At 35.5% G+C, this 18,506-nt stretch overlaps 1 protein-coding gene across 1 annotated transcript in view; it reads right to left on the minus strand.

Annotated features, from left to right (window-relative positions):
- TET2 (tet methylcytosine dioxygenase 2) overlaps nt 1-18,506 on the minus strand; it is a 157,971-nt gene that overhangs the window by 95,912 nt on the left and 43,553 nt on the right. The window contains exons 2-3 of the mRNA XM_074228768.1: nt 13,381-13,520; nt 11,597-11,752 (exon numbers count right to left, since the gene is read on the minus strand). The gene's annotated coding sequence lies outside the window, so the exon portion shown is untranslated. The remainder of the gene's footprint in view (nt 1-11,596; nt 11,753-13,380; nt 13,521-18,506) is intronic.

Raw genomic sequence — 18,506 nt, forward strand, 5'->3', positions numbered from 1 at the left:
AATAAAATGTCCTTCTAGGTGCGGCTAGGTGCGGCTAGGTGTCGCAGTGGATAGAGCACCAGCCCTGGAGTCAGGAGTACCCGAGTTCAAATCCGAGCTCAGACACTTAATAATTCCCTAGCTGTGTGGAGCTTGGGCAAGCCACTTAACCTCGTTTGCCTTGCAAAATCCTAAAAAAAAAAACCCTAAAAAAATAATAAAAAAAATAAAATGCCCTTTGAGTTTCTTGGTAAAATGCTAGATTGTTATCAATAATCAAAAGATTTCAAACAATAAGTAGGAATGTAGGATAATAACTCTGATCCCATGTAATCACTGAGATGGTAATGGTCACATTTAAACTATATATCTCACCTTGCATCAGTCTCTGGATATAGTAGGTATTTAGTATAAGCTTGGTGAATTGAAATACTACACACCTCCCTGACTGCTTATTCCCCTATATTAGTATGACAGTATAGGGCAGCAGATGTCTGAACTGCCTCATTATAGACTAGATTACCCGAGATAATAATGGCCAAGCAAGAGACATTTTTCCCCCAAATGAGGGAAATAACCTAATGATTTCATTGTTTGTGCACAAATCAAAGTGGTGGAACCACATAATTGTTGATTCTGTGTTAGGTACTATAATTTAAAGTAGCAATGGTTCTGAATGGAAGAATTAGGATTAAGGAAGAGGCAATTAGAGAGAGAAGTAAAGTTTCTCTCTGTGTGCAATTTCTATTATTTTAAATCTTTAGAACATATTCCCTGAAAATGCTGGCTCCACATACTTACCAAAGTGATTTTGCTAAAATACTGATCTGATTGTGCTACCTTTCCTGAAGAACATACCCCACACTCAAAGGAAGTCAAGTATAAAAAGCTTGCAAAGATAGTAAAGGACCAGATTTTAAAAAAAAACTTTCAATGCTAAACTCTACTTTATAGTTTATTCTAGAGATAATAGGAAACCACTGGATTTTGCATGAGTCTGTGATGAGGTTAAAGAAAAATTTAATGAAGACTTGGAGCCCTTATCATCAATCTTCCAAAAAAGTTTATAATTCTCATGACCTTACTGCAAGAGTAGGCACAAATTAGCAGACATGACAGGGAATCCTAGAGACAAATCAATTTGGAAACATCATTAAAAATAGTCATTTATTACAGATGATTTGTGTATTTCATGACCTCATCATCAATTCTGTCTTCCACTTATTTAAATTCAATAAAATTTTGAGAGGGCACCCTCACAGCAAGCAGAGAAGAGACAAACAGGATATGAGAATGACAAAAGGTGATGTGTGGTACAGACTGCTGGACTGATCATAGATTTATCCTTTCCAAGTTAAATATTTGCATTCACGAAAGCCGGCAGCCCCAAGGCTAGATGACTTAACAGAAACATTCTTGCTAACTTGGAGGGAAAGTTGAGTCAATGCACTGTTGACAACAGTGGAATTGAAAAGGAGTGGGCAGCTTCCAGAAATTGGTGTAAAGAACTGCATTTAGTAATCTGGACCAAAACATTCTCAAATATCAAGATTGGTTTGAAGAAAATTATGGGAAAATTCAGAAGCTGCTAATTGAAAAAACAAGAACTCTCCAGAGTTTACCAGAAGTTTACCAGCTGGACAGTCTCTAAGAAGGCAGTGTTTATTCCATCAGATGGAAAGTGCAAGTGAAATTTTAGGGAGATGCAAGATTCTTGGCTTAGTAAGAAGACAGATGAAATTCAGTTTCACTATAATAGTAACAATCCAAAGTGCTTTTAGGATTCCTTGAAGACCATCTAAAGGTCAAAGACTCATGGGACATCTCAACTGCTCAGTGCCAATGGAGCTACATTGATTAGTGATAAGGACATGATCTTGGAGAGATAGGGTTCCCAACAGATCCTCATCAATTAATTCTGAAACCGCTGACCATTTATTTATCTCAAGTTGAAGTCAATTCCCCTCTAACTGAGTTTCCAAATAAAGAAGAAGTTTTGAAAGTTGTTTAGCTCCTCTTGTGTGGCAAAGTACCTGGTGTTCCTTCTATTCTAGCTGAAATTTACAAAGCAGAGTGTCCATAGATTATACAAAATTTTCCAAGTTATATAGCAAAAGGAAGTTATCCCTCAGGAGTTCAAGGATGCTTCCATTGCCCATCACTGTAAAGGTAAAGAAAATAATTAGTCCTGTGACACTCACAGGAAGGAATGAGCAGTCTCTCTCTCTTAGTTATTGGTAGTAAGATTCTTTTAGTTTTCCAGAGAAGTTCATCAATATTGGGCATTAATTTCATGACAACATAACTGCTAGGGTTCTAGATAAAGGAAGATGCTCTCATGCTTTCCCAGTCACCAATGGAGTGAAACAAAGGTTGTGAGATTGTTCCAATGCTTTTTTTAGCATGATAATTTGAGCATTATTGTCAGATGCTTTCAACAAGGATGAAAATGGCTTCAACTTGGAAATGACTTAACTTGGAAAGGCTATAAGCCAAGACTAAAGTGGAGGGAGAGATGGTGTATGATTTTTTGTTCACAGATGCTTGTGCACCCAATGCAGCCTCTGAAGCTGAAATACAACAAATTATGGATCAATTCTTTGCTGTTTGTTCTAATTTTGGCCCCAACAATTAACACCAAGAAAACACATAAGTAAGCATCCATAATGCAATCACTGGTTACAGCAAATGGAGGAATTTTGAATACTAAAAAAGTTCACTTAGCTTGGCAGTATACTTCCCAGAGATGTACTTATAGATGATGAGGCTGACCCACACATTGTTAACGCTAACTAAATGTTTGGAGGGTTCCATAGGAAAGTGTAGGAAAGAAAAGGTATTACACTGACTACCAAACTCAAGATTTACAGAGTCACTGTGCTGAACTCATTGTTTTTTTTTTAACTTTTTTTTTATTTAAGGCAAAGGGGTTAAATATGACTTGTCCAAAGTCACACAGCTAGGCAGTGTTTGAGATTGCATTTGAACTCAGGTCCTCCAGGTACTCTCTCCACTGCACCATCTTGCTGTCTGTGAAACTTGCAGCTAAACTACAGAGTATTCAAACTTTACTGCAGAGAAGGCAACTCTGATTGACTGGTCGTGTTGTTTGAATACCAAATGTACATTAGCCTAAAAGATTATCTTATGGAAAATCCACACAAAACAAATGACTTGTGCGAAGTCAGAAGTGATACAAGGAGACTCTCAAGGTCTCAGGACATGGAAAACATTGGCAAAAGACTGTCCGGCATTGTGTGCCCACATCAAAGAAAGTGTTGTGTTCTATGAGCAAAATAGAATTAGTATCTCAAAAGAAGCTTGAGATGCCTAAGTCTAGAGCCATCACCAATCCAAATATTTACAAGACTATCTGTGCCCAATCTGTGGTAGAGCCTTCTGAGATCATATTGGTTTGATCTACCACAGTCAGTCACATTGTACTTGGACCTCAACATAGTTGTATCATTTTTGTCCTTTTTTGAGAATGAAGGACAACCAACCAACCAACCAACCAACCAACACTTGACTCCACTTCATTTTCTTTAGGGTCCAAGTGTTCTCAGTTACTCACACACAACATTCCATCTCTCATTTTCTCTGTGCCTTTGTATGGGTCATTAACCATGAATAGGCTGCTCTCCCTTCCTTCCTTTGCCTCTTGCCTTCCCTGCCAATCATAGCATCATAATTCAAATCTCATTTTTTGCAGACCTTTCTGGAATCCTCTAGATGCTGTATCACCCCTGAGATGTTACTTCTTCTCTTACTTTGTATAAATTTTGTATGTACCTAGTTATTTGCATATTGCTTCCTCTATTGTTCCTTGAGGACAAAGACCAGTTTAGCACAGTATCAAAGTAAACATCTACTTAAATGTTTATTGACTATTTGCTATAGCCTAAAGAACTATAGGTTTAACTGAAAGTAGTAAATGGAAAGGAACTAATGACAATTTAGATGTCATGGTTTTATACAAAAGGATAGGCAGGAAGAGCTGGGAGCTTTGAACAACAAGGAGAGAAAGGAATGTTAGAAGGCACAATTGATAAGCAGGTAAATACAACTTTTTATGTGGCCCATTTCTCTCTTTTCTTTGTCCCCCAGACCTGAGAATCTTTTAATTATGAAGTTTAACATTGAAATTCTATTAATTAGAACTATATGGGAGTTAAGAAATAAAATCCAAAGTCAGAGTTAAGATTTAAGAGACTAGATTTCAACCATTTATTCTCAGGTCAGTTCTAAATTTAGAAAAGCAATATGATTAATTTACCTCAATGAAACTGTAGCTTTGATGGAGTGAAAAGACTTAGATGCACCTGGATTAGAGACCCAAAGGTCATTAAAGAGAAATTAGAGCAGTTTCCTGAATGAATCAGTTCCTTGCCTCAGTTACCCAGTTCCCAGAACTGGCTTATCTGTGTAAAAATAATATTGATTACATTCAGTTACATGAATTGCTCACCAATTAAGCCTGATTACCAAAATACATTATAAATAATTATGCCTATCACTAAGGGTCAGATAAAATTTGCTACATATTTTCTGTTCAGGTATGCTCAAACCTTACAATTTATTCCTTATTTACTATGGCCCTCCATGAAAAATATTAAAATCAAAAATCAAAATAAGGGGAACATTGACTGTTGGGATAATTGAAGAGAACTAGGCAAGGCTAGACTAGAAGTACTTCATGGAGAAGGTAAGTTTTGCATGGAACCTTGAAGGAAGAGAATATATTGTTCAGGATGACCTTTGAGTATATAGTTCACAGGTCAGAAAGGGTCAAAAAGCAGAAGAGTTCAGGTGCTTTTTCCATAATACTGAATCAGAACACTAGAATCCTAGGAGTTTGGACATGAACTTGGTTAAATGATGCAATACCTTGAGTCTCACTTACCTCACCAATGGAAGGAAGAGATTGAACTCAAAATCTCAAAGACTCCTTGCAAGTGCAAAAGGTTATGATTCAATGCACAACAAAATGTTTGCTTAGGATGGAGAGTATGAAATCAAGAGAAGTAAGAATAGTATCAGAAAAAGAAGGAAAAGTTGTTGTAGCATCAAACATGATGAGAATTTAAAATCAAGGGGTTAACTTATTTTTGAGGAAAAATAAATTTTCCATAGATCAATCTAGATAAGGAAAGCTTTAGCATATGGCAGGATCTATTGTTTGAAAGTCCTGAATTGATCCAAAGATACATAATCCCTTTCTTTTTATATAAATTATTTATTTAAGGCAATGGGACTAAGTGACTGGCCCAGGGTCACACAGCTAGGCAACTATTAAGTGTCTAAGGCCAAATTTGAACTCAAATCCTCCTGACTCCAGGACTGGTTCTCTATCCACCCAGCTGCCTCCAAAGATTCATAATCCCTTTCAAATAGGATAGCTCTGGTAACTGATTATAGTGAAAAAAGCCCTTATTCAAGTTAGGTTTAGTTTTTAACTTTGTGGCATTTGTGAAATTCACTTGGGGACTTCTAAGGAAATGAGTTTTCTGATAGTTATGGTATGAAAAAGGCAAGAAATCTCCAAATTGAAAGAAAAGGATAAATGTTATCCAGGCTTCCTAATGAGGTCAGATTTCTGTTTGGGCATGTTAGCTTTACTCTGATAGGAATAGATTTCACCCCAATCCCCTACCAATCATTTGGTAGAATGTGTAGGGGAAAAAAAAAACTGGACAAGAGGTAATTCTCTCTGGATTCTAATCTCACCTCTTCCACATACTCCATGTGTGGTCTTTAAGTCTCTCTGGGCTTCAGTTTCATCATCTATAAAATAAGAGCCTGGAGATGATATCTAAGTCTTTTTCAGCACTAATGTACTACTAGCATTCTGATGAACAGAAATACATGCATGATTTTAACTCACTTATTGGGAAATGACATGTGCATGTTGTCAAAAATAATGTTTCAATATTATATTCCAGGTCAAAGGTTGATATCTTAGCTATTGTGAGGAATGGAATCTGTCTTCCTTCAGACTTAGAAAAGAATATTTGTTCTTCCCACCTTGTACTATGATCCAGGAAAGAATGCATCCTTCCTTTTTATCATTGTATACCCTTTTGGGATTTGTACACCCCAATAGATTGGCCTCCAAGAAGGTTAAATGTTTGTCTAGTCTTGTTTATATATAATTATCTTGGTCTCACTCTAATCATGATTGTCATCTTATATGGATTGCTTCCATCTATAGATTTTCAGTAAATCATAGATAATAAAACTTTATATCTAACCTATAGTTTCTATCATTTTATCTTAACTATATTTTAAAGATTTATAATGTATAGATTTCAAAGATCTATCATTTCATTGATGAGGCTGTTACCATTAGCATATACTAGTATATCTCTGTAACTTTGTATTTGAGAGTTTCTATAATCTCAAAACCTACCTAGTGATTGATTTATACAAGATCACACAAAATGTATAAACAGAACATACAATATGTGATATGTGATCTCATATTGTAATAATATTTGCATGGTTATATTTTAGGGGGAAAACTGCTGTGAGGAAATTAATTCATAACTCAGCTGTCATACCTTCAATGTAAGGTGTTTCAGTTAAGCATTCCCCATTGTTGATAGTATAACTGTTCTTGAATATCCCTTAGTTGTCTTAAACTCAACAAGTTCAAACCTAAACCTGTTTTGCCCAATTTACCAATTTATATTAATAACACTCCATTCTCCTGATTCCTAAGGCTCAAACACCTTGGAGTCATCCTTGACATTCCCTTTCCTTCATCCATCATATCCCACTAAATCCTGTAGAATTCTCCCTTGTAAATGGCTCTTGCTTCGATCTGTTTCTCTTCTTGCATTGCCTTAGTTAGTCCAGATGCTCATCACCTTATTGAGATGGCAGAGCACCAGTCCTGGAGTCAGGAGAACCTAAGTTCAAATCTAATCTCAGACACTTGACACTTACTAGCTGTGTGGTCTTGGGGAAGTCACTTAATCTTGACTGCCTTGCATCCATGATCATCCCCAGTGGTTCTTATTCATATCTGGCCTCTGGACCAAGATGATGACTCTGAAGGAGAAAGTGAGGCTAATGACTTAGCACAGCACCCTCTCATTCAAATCAGTTCACTTGTCATGCTTGTCATGACATCTCCTCTCTGATGTCATATTGTTCTTCAGGAATGAAGGAGAAACATCATCATCATTGCCTTATTCCTGGACCATTGCAGCTACTGCCTATGTCTTCCTGCCTACAATCTTTATCCATCAAAATACCTTCACTAGATTAATGACCCTAAATTTCTGGTTTCATTATACTAGTGCTCTGCTCAATAATCTCAAATAGATATTCATCACCCATAGAGTACTATCTAAAGTCTATATCTTAACCTAAGCTAATTGACTTTCAAGATTCTATGACTCCTTATTGGTGTACCTCATTTACAATTTCCCCCTTTATGAACATTTTCATCAAGATAAGTCCTCTTTATTTTTTTATTCTTTATTATTCTCTCCTGAATGCTCCATGTTTCTTTTAGATTTTAGGACTTAGTTCATGCTCATATTCCACTGTCTTTGAAATATCCAATCCACTTCCTTGGTATCCAGCAAAAACCTATCCACAGATATATTGCAAGGGGTTGAAATGAGAAGAGAAAGAGAAAAAATATTATTTTGAAAGTTTTCCTAGGAGTATATACTATGCAAAAGCAGTTAGATATGTAATATAATAATGATGAGTATAGGGTACAATAATCAAAATAAGAGCCATCAAAAACAAAAACCTACCTACCTTTCAAAGTTTAACTCCAATCCTACCTCTGGCAAGAGGCCCTTCTGTAACTACTTTAGGCACCATTCAGCTCCCTCTTTTAAAAACTTTTTAACTCTAAGTATCTTGGGCCTTCCTTTAACATCTGATTATTACATAACCATTTGAAACTCTATATTCTTTATATTCTGTGACCAGTAAAATCTACCCCTAGTTTTAGGGAAAAACCTTAAAGTATGCATCATAATATCATGTTTCCACCTAAAGGCACAAAGGTAGAACTTGGAGGTCAAGAGGACATTAACTCAAAAGTAACCACAGACATGAACCTCTATTTATTTCCTTAACTGTAACAAGGAAATAAAAATAGTACCTACTTCACAGAGTTGTTATAGGGATGTAATATTTCAAATGAGATGATGTTGGTAAAATTTGCAGAGATAAAAGGAACACAGTAAATGCTTATTCTCCTCTCCCTTCCAATGATACAGATTTTCAATCTCTTTTTATCATCATTCTTATCTCATCCCTATTTTTAGAATAGGAAAAGACATGATGAAATGTCTTTATTATCATGAATGATCTGAATTATCATGAATGAATGAAATGTCTGTATCATCAGATGAGATATTTTTAAAGTCCTTAATACACAGTAGTCACTTATCAAATATTTATTTTCTTCCCTCTTCTCTTTGACTCTTTATATCAAATCAGTTTCCACATCTTGTTAAATAAATCTCCACAACATGAATTTCATATATATATATATATATATATATATATATATATATATATATATTTTCTCTTTTCTGTCCTTACATTCAGACTACCTTAGTTTGATCCCAAATAATCTTTCACATGTACTATTTCAACAGTCTTTTAATTGGTCTTCCTACCTCTAGGCAGGTTCTAAATCATTTTTGTGTCATGTACTCTCTTTGTCATCTAATACAGTCTAAGAACCCCTATTCAAAATCATATTTTTAAATGTATAAAATAAAATATACAAAATTACAAAGAATACGATTATAATGAAATAGGTTTTAAAGGAGATCATAGCCCCTAGGTCAATAGAACAGACCTGTTCTGGTCTCTCTCCTCTCTAATTTAGCTTCCAAATAACTGTCAAACTAAATTGACTAAAGCATGGGTCTTATGATGTCATTCTACTGCTCGAAAAATTCAAATGGTTCTCTTTTACCTCTAAAATAATTTACAATGACTCCTTTTAACTTCTGAAACCATTCACCATCTGGCTCCAGCCTACCTTTCTAGCATGACTGAACATTACTACCCTTTGTATGCTCTATGTTCCAATCAAATTGGTTTACTTGCTATCTTTCAGACAAAATATTTTTTCTCCTGTCTTTGTGCTTTTGCATATCCTGTCCTCCCTAGGACACTCTCCCACCTTATCTTTGTCTTCTGACTTCCTTCTAACCTCAGCCCAAGTCCCATCTTCTACAAAAAATCTTTTCCCAGTACTTCATTTTGGAGACTTTGTTCTGAGATAATCTGCAAAGATACCTTCCTCCCTCCCTCTCTCTCTTATTCTCCCTTCCTGCCTCTCTCCCCCCCCATATCTCTCTCTCTCTCTCTCTCTCTCTCTCTCTCTCTCTCTCTCTCTCTCTCTCTCTCTCTCTCTCTCTCCCCCATCTCTGTTCGAGTATCTATCTCTTATGCACCCATAAAGACCCACCCTCATACACACACACACACACACACACACACACACACAATCACACACACCATCACACACATTCTTATACAGAGTTGTTTGTAAACTGTCTCCTCTATCATGCTTTGAGTTCTTTAGGAACAGGGACTCTTTTAACTCACTTTGTATCTCCACTGTTCAGCACAGGGACTGGCACAGAGTATGAGTTTAATAAATGCAAATTGACTGACTGACTTTCTGTTGGAAATCTCTCCTGGTGTCCCTCCTTGTTAGTGCCCTTCTAATCTAGAAATTATTTAGTATATTTCATTTTCATGTACATGTTTTTTCTCCACCATAGAATATCAGTTCTTTTAGGGAAAGACAAGCTTAGTGCTTGGTACATTTGTTTAATAAATGCTTTTAAAAAAATTCAATCTGCACTAACAAGCATTCAGGGTATTCTGGATAGGGATGACCTTATCCAGCTGTGGAAAATTAATTCTAAAATAAGATTCCTTTGGCATGGGAGAATGAAAATTCTTGGAAACCCACTTGAAAAATCTTCTACTTCATAAACAGTAACATTTCTTCTGAAAAAAAATCTTTTACTTCCTAAACAGTAACATTTCTTCTATTTTTAAGATTTTGGAATTTCCTCCTAAAGGCTATAGAAAATCTATCGCTGAATTTAGGACTTCATGCCTCTCCAAGAATATATATTTGAAGGAAAGTTTTTCCTAGTCCTTACTATTGACCAAACACTAGTTCAGAGAATGAAATTCACCATGGGAAAAGGAAAGAGAAAAAAAATATTTATATATATAATTGCCCAAAATTTTCCAGTGTGAGAATAGAAAGAGGAAGTCTATTTTCAGGAGCAGCAATTACTATGATAAAATTAACATAAAAGGGTAAAATTTTCATTCTGAAACTCATTGTTGTTCTTGTTACTCACAATAATCTGAAATTTCTTGATAAAAGAGAGGTGATTGTAGGCAAGTGGAACTGCAGTGGCACTTGAGAATGATAAGGTTCCCCACCCTAGGAATTATGGGAGTTTAATTGAGGATAAGCTCTCCCTTGCCAGGATAGTCACTTAGAAATATCAAGTAACAGACTAGATCCTTAAAGGCTTAAGCTTCTCAGCAAGGGGACAAATCTGCTAACCAGTGCTTCATCAGTAGTTACATTTTGCTAGATACTTAAATAGGATTCAATGAAATTGAAGTAATGTAATTAATTAAAAAGAAACATAGATACAGAAAATTGTTAACACCAACTCTGTCCTTTTCACCTTTTCCTGCCTGACATGACTTTCTTCCTTCTCTATAATTTTATTAGCTTGTTGTAAAATCTACAATAAAATTTATAGAATTCATTCTAGAATTAATATAAAATATCCAATGAAAAATACTATAGTTTTTTTACATCTATAATCTCTAATAGATCACTGTGGTTTAAAAGGGAACCAATTTTCTGACTTCCAAACCATTTTCATCCAGAAGATAATGTTATTTTTAATAGTGAGGCACAAGAAAAGTTGTGATCAGAAAAGAAAATGAAGCTGACAGGTAAGGAAGCAGATAATAAGAATAAATGTTATAAATAACTTTAAATTTTTATCAAAATAATCCTTCTAGTGACATAATAATTAAAAAAATACTTTGGTTCTTCCCTTAGCTTCTCTCTGTTACACTACTTTTTTTTCAGAAAATCTATATTGGAAATTCAGATCAGTCTTCTCAAAATGAACCATTCTGAGGTTAATCTCAGTTCAGAGCTGATTCCCTATGATAACCATAACTTCAAGATCATAGAAGTGTATCAGATCTTCCAAAAACATTCTTACAATCCATAGGAACCAAATTCTCAAACCTTGAGAGTCTCAACCCAATGACTCACTACTCTGAGTTCCTAAAGAAGATCAAATAGCTATACATGAGGATAGAAATTATGATCATAAAGATTTATCATATTATATTTATCATATAACATACAAAAAGATTTATCATCCTTGTAAATAGAAAAGAAAACAAATACTTTTAATCTACATACAGAAAGGGGATTAAACTGTCTAGCATTGAAATAGAATTATTATTATTATATATTAAATTTATATTAATTAAATATATATTAAGACCCTCCTCTTAAATCAGTGTCTCCCAATAGCCACCACCACCACCACCACCATTATTGGCTTACCAGCAGCTCTGTCCCTCAGAGTTCTCTCTGGATCATGACTTGCTGACTACTACTGAATCCATCTCCTGCTCCTGGATCTGGAAACTCAACAGGCCTCCATGAGGATCTGACACAAACTGGGATATGAATGTAATTTATTGTTTGATTCTTGGTAGCCTAGAAGAATACAGTTTGAAAAAGGGAACAAAAGAACAAAATCAAAAACAAAAAAAGGAAACCCTGTGTCAAGTTTACTATTTCTTTATTAAGGAATGAGTGTTTTTTTAATGTGGTAAGAGGGATTAGATATGGCCATCACTGTCATAGTTTAGAAATTCTAGTTTGTAAGGTACATCTCAAAACATACTATCACACCTATATAGGACAAATGAACTTTATTTTTGTACTTAGATTGGACATGATTTACGAAGACCTAGGGCCAAGTCCTGCTTCTGACACATACTGGCTATATGACCTTGGGTCAGTCACTTCACTTCTTAGTGATTAAGACAACTCTCTAGGTATCTGAGAAAGAGAAATGATAGAGGAAGCTTCCTCCCCTGATAATTTCCAATACAAATGAAAGAAAAGGCTCATTCCCTTCTCCCTCTTCTTGCTTATCAATCAATGCATTTTTGTTGGTACTATTAGGGAGGGTAGATGTCATAATGAGGCATAATGAGAGAGTCTAGTTTTAAAATTCAGTGATCAGGTGTATACATATATACATAATTACAAAGTGACTTCTCATTTGTGCTTTAAAAAAAAGGTGGTCAAGAAGCATCTCTTGTAAACACTGATGTCTGAATTGGTCCTTGAAGGGAGATCAGGATTCATGAAAGAAAAGAGAGGGGGAGAAGTAGGGGAAGTAATCCTGGAATGGCATAAAGGCAAGAATATGCATGCCATATTCAGGCAACAAAGAATAGATCAGTCTGCCTGGAAGATTTTCTTAGGAGACTAGTGAGAGAGAATTCTGAAGAAATCAAGTAGGTTTAGAATTTGGGGGATCTTTCATAGCAGCCTGAGAAGTTTAAACCTGATTCTGAAGGTTGGATGTTGAAAGACTTGATCTTATGGGAAATAGGAAGCCAGTTTAGAAAGGGGAAAGGACTCTAGGTGCCTTGTACTTCCCAGTAAGGAAGACATTAGTCCAGACACAATATAATAAGTTGTGCACAAATGTAGTAATGATATCCCTTCCACATGCTAACTTTAGTTATTAGAGTTTTAATATGTCATGGGTGGATATAAGAAATTGACTAGAAATTTTGGGGGAGTTTTGTGGAAGTCTTGGATGACATGTGAAGGCCAGAAGATAACACAGAAATTTAGAAACTCAGAGATGCATAAAATATATGTATAGTTTTGTATAATATCAAGAGATTTTATTTCTAATACCATAAATATACACAATTACTTTTTTAAGGTTAAACTATGACAAATTTTACAATAAGATAATTCAAATACCTCCATAAAAGAAAAAGAAACAAATTCAGACTATTTGTCTGCTACAAAAGGAGGGTCAAAAAATTTACTTGGATTTTCTAGATTGTTGGGGCATCATGCCCCTAACCCTAGTGATACAGAAGGAATCTACTGGCTGAAATGGAATGAAAAGAATAGTTTAGAGACTCATCCTGAAGGATTAGTGAATAATATAAGGATTAGGGATGAAGGAAGAATGAAAGACAGCTCCAAAGTCTCAAATCTGAGTGAGAAAATATGATAGCCCTATTGATAGAAATACATGTGACTAGAAGATGAACAAATTCTAGAGAATGGTAAGAGGAAAGAAAACTCACCTTTAAACACTGTTGAGTTTGAAGTGATGGTAAAACATCTAAGCAGAAATTTCCAGCAGGTAGCAGGAGATGTGGGACTGAAGTTTCAGAGGAAGGTCAGGAGAGGATTTGACAAAATAGCACCTTGGGAGTTTGCCTTCCTGAAAAAACAGAATTTGAGAAATGCTGTTGGGAATGGAAAGATTGCTCTCTGCTTCATCACTAAGTTTCTAAAACTTGTTCTGGTTAAATTGTTCAGCCAGTCTTTTTGAAGATGACTGAACAGAACAGTTTCCTCAGTCTATTTATCTGCACAGTCTTTAAGTAGTTAATTTTTTGTTTTGCAAGGCAATGGGGTTAAGTGGCTTGCCCAAGGTCACACGGCTAGGTAATTATTAAGTGTCCTGAGGCCGGATTTGAACCCAGGTACTCCTGACTCCAGGGCCGGTGCTTTATCCACTGCGCCACCTAGCTGCCCCCCTAAAATTTTTTTTAAACTCATTTACATTTAGTGTTTAACTGTACCTTTTAATGTTTAAGAAATACTACTATGAACAGCACAAGGAAGGATTTGTAGGGGTTAATCAGGGAGTATCCCTAATCAGCTTGATAAAAGAACAAGTTAGTGTACCTTTGTTTAGGATTTTGATTATATCTTCCTAAAGAGAGTATGGACATAATATTGTCTTCCCAGGGAGGATGAGTCTTAGTAATTGGGGAATGGATTCATTGAGACTTTTGAAAAAAAAGAATCACTCCTTTGTTTGTCTTCTGAATTTCCTTTCCTTTCCCAATTATCTGCCTTGGATTTGAATCAAACATTTAGTGACATTTAAGGTCTGCACACCTATTCCATTCTTGACTAACCTTTTTCAAGATCTGAAATATGTCAGTGTCCATAGTAATCCCAGGTCATTTTATGAAGTCTTGTGCACAGTAAGCAATGGCAAGAAGTTAATTGGCCATGGACCAAGTTGGCTAGGTAGCAGGAGGGAACTTTTTTAGAAAGCTATCAAGGAGAAAATCCATACTCCTATTCTATGTCTGGAATCATCAGATTTTCAAAAAAATGCCACCATCAGGCAGGACAAATGCACACGCCCTTAAGAATTATTAAACACAGTTCACAGCGATATTTTAAAGATCTAGATGAGAACACCTTAGTGGGCAATGGTTACTTTTTATTTATAACAGGTTTGGGGAGTTTCCAATATCAGAGAAGCCAGGAATAAATGCAGAAACAACTTACTTTATAGGGTCCTCGAAAAGAAAAATTTGGTAACACTTTAAGGGATTCTAGGATAAAAAATTCAAAGCAGTCACAAGACTGTTAACTTATGATTTAAGCTGATACATGAATTTTCTATGACAAGAGACCATGGAGTATAGAATACAGGCAGGTGAAACTGATGGAAGAGGAGGAAGGAGCAATTGATGAGATGAGAAAGGGAACAAGAGAAAATATCCAACTATGGAAGCAATTAATAAAAATGACACTTATCTAATGCTTTCCCATTTTGCAAAGATCTTTACATATGTTCATTCACTTAATCCTAGCAACAACCTTGTGAGGTAAGTACTACAGATATTATTATCACCTCAATTTTACAGGTGAAGAAACTGAGGCAGAAATGATACCTATCATCACAGAACTAATAAGTAGCCAGGGCAGTATTTGAATGTAAAGGCTTTTTAAAGAACCTTATCATTGTCCTTTCCATGCCATTTAACTCTGATGATCACCTACTCCTCTTAGATACTCTCTATTCTAGGTTTTAATGATACTACTTCCCTCCAGTCTGTCTTCAGTTCTTTTTGCTAGTATTTAATTCCATGTCACAACCACTGACCTTAAATATCCTTCATGTTTCTGCCTTTTCTCTTTTCTTCTATATTCTTACTCACTGATCTTATCACCTCTTGTCAATTATTATTATACCTATACAATTGATACCCAGATCTGTACATCTAGTCTTCCTCTTGAACACTAGTCCTATATCATTGGACATCTCAAGTATTCATAGGCATTTCAAAATCAATATGTCCCAAACATATTTAATATTTACACTCCTCATCCCCATTTCTGAACTTTCCCATTACAGCCAAGGCCAAAATTATCTTTCCAGTCATACAAAATTACAATTTATGTCATCTTTGTTTCCTCACTTTCATTCAATCCATTACTAAATCTTGCCATTTCTACCTTCACAACTTTTCTCTTAAATGTCCCCTTCTTTCCATTCATACAGCTACCACCTAGTTGAAGCCCTCATCACCTCTCACCTGAATTCCTATAATGACTTCCTTATTGGAAAGAGTAAGTAGCTCCTTCCTAAATCAAGTCAATCCTCATCACAATCCATATTAACTGTCAAAGTGATTTTCCTACTGTTCAGGTCTGACCATGCAAACTCTTTGGCAAAAAAACCCACCAAAATTTCAGTGACCCCATATTATCTTCAGAATCAAATATAAAAGCTAAAGTAGTAGTATCTAACATTTTTATAGTGACAGACACTGTTAAGTACTTTACAAAAATTATCTCAATTGATTCTCACAACAACCATGGGGAGTAGGTGCTATTATTATTCCTATTTTATAGATGAACTCTTCTGTTTGGCATTTAAAGATTATTCACAATCTGTACTCTTCCTTCTTCTCCAGTCGTGTCATCTATAAGCTCCCCTCCATTTCATTTACAATTCAGCTGCTCTATTATACTCACTGTGGCCTTCCATTTCCCATCTTTCCATGGGCCATTTCCCATAATTGTACACCCTTCTAACCTCCACCTCTTACTTTTCCTGATTTTCTGTAAGGCTCAAATCAAATTCTACCCTCTGCAGGAGGCATTTCCCATTTAGTTCCTTCTCTCTAGCTACCTGTTCCCTTTCCTCTAAGGGTACCTTCAATATACTCTCTTTGTATCTTATATGGACCTAACTATTCCCATCTCTCTCCCCCATGCTCCTTGGGTAGGGATCCTATTTTTACCTTGCCTTAAATCCCTAATACTTAGCATAGAGCCTGGCAAAGAAACACTTAATAATTCATTTTGATTACATTTTTCTGTTCATTACACTATCATTTCTCTTAGAAATGAGAAAACTGTTTTAAATGCTTCTTCTGAGGGGAAGCCTGACATAATGGATAAAGAACTGGCTATCTCTGACACACACTTACTTACTGTGTAACCTTTAGTCAAACTTTTATCCTTTCAAAATTCTAGATCAGTTGTATCAAAACTCAAATCCTACCAGCAGCAAATTAACTTAGAGAACCATGAATTAACACTTATGATGCAACTTTTAAAAACTTATTTTGTTAAATATTTCCCAATTACATCTTAATCTCATTCAGGCTATATTTGGAAGTTTTGCAACTGAGGTTCATGAACTGAGAGTATGATAACTCTGCTCTAGGTAGTTAAGACTATAAATTGCAATGAAGTTGCTGAACCACATTGGCAGAGGAAGTTTCCTAACCAGGTCATTTTCAATTAAAATGAAATCATAGACATCCCATATTTATTATTCTCAATCCAAACTAATTTAATTACAGAGAATTCAAATTTTACCATGGGCAGATAAGTTTTAATTTGAAGAAATGAAGACTTTTTTCTGCTTCCTGTTAAATTACTTTTACTGATTAAAACTCCATATTTTGTAAAAAAAAGAGAATAGTTATCTACCTTCTGAAAGAATTAGTTAGCAAAGTGAGAAAATGACAGTTCTCTAAGGAAATTTATTGGGATAAACATGTTGCTGAGAACCCAGAAGGATCCTTTATTCTATGGTTGTACAAGAAATTTTTAAAAAATGCTCTCCTATTCCCTTCCAATCTATCTCTTTTCCTTTCTCTTTTTCTTCTACCCTCTCACAGAGTATATATCTATCTATCTATCTATCTATCTATATATATATATATATATATATATATATATATGCAGCATGTGCACATATCTCTTCATCCTCTGAGACTTCTAGGAATACATCTTTGGAACAGATACATCCATCCACCATTTCATCCATCATAGTAGAATGCATTTACCATATCAGCCTAAGCCTTTCCTCTTCCCTTCAAACCACAAGCCTGTCCTTATTTCATCCTGCTTCAAAGATACACAGCAAGAATTTCCTTCCTGTCTTAAGTCTGCTGCAACTCCTCTGCTGAATGTAATCACTCTCTTAGTCTAAACAGAGTTTCAACAAAGACTAATAGTAAATTATTGGACTTAGTTGAGTACACATTTCTGAGGATACACCACACACACACACACACACACACACATACACACACACACACACATACTTATTATTTAAATTAAATAATCTTAACTATACTCTGCCCACAGGGAAACTCTATTACCAAACACCAATAGCTTAGCATAATTATTACCCTAATTTAAAAAAACGATTACCTAAGAGAGCTCAATGAAGTAGGAAGTGGGTAGAGGGGGTATTTGGAGAGATCCCTGATTAACTTGATGAACTTAAAAGGTGGTAGTGGTGGTGGTGGTACCTGTTGGGGATGCACTAAAAAGATATGTCACTAAAGAGAGAATAGGCATGACCCTTGTCCTATCATAAAAATATGTCTCAAGTGAATGAGACTGAATTGGTTGGATCTTGTACTGATCTTAAAAAGGGACAGCTAGGCAACCCAGAGGAAAGAGTTCTGAGGCTGGAGTCAGGAAGGCTCCTCTTCCTGAGTTCAAATCTGGCTTCAGACCCTGGGTGAGTCACTTACCTCTGATTGCCTCCATTTTCTCATCTGTAAAATGAGATGGAAAAGGAAATGGCAAATCACTAGTATCTGTCAAGAAAACCCTAAATAGGATAATGAAAAATGACTAAACAACAAAAAGATGGGGGAATCTATCTCAGTTTTTATTCATTTTTGTCCTTTTCTCCATATTCCTGCAATAACTCTTCCTTTTTTTCTGGATAGATATTGTAAAGGCAAACAGATTTAATAGTGGACTTATGTCATAGGTGTCCTCTCTCCATGGAATCTTATATAGTTTTATGGAATTTGCATATGTCCTCTCCCTACAGTTCTTGGACTACACTTTCCTGGATCTTGATGAAACAATGTTGTAAACCTTCAACCTAAAAGGTGGGAGATAAAACCTCATACTGGAACTC

The sequence above is a fragment of the Macrotis lagotis genome, chromosome 3 (genome assembly GCF_037893015.1).
Source record: "Macrotis lagotis isolate mMagLag1 chromosome 3, bilby.v1.9.chrom.fasta, whole genome shotgun sequence".
NCBI lineage: Eukaryota > Metazoa > Chordata > Mammalia > Peramelemorphia > Peramelidae > Macrotis > Macrotis lagotis.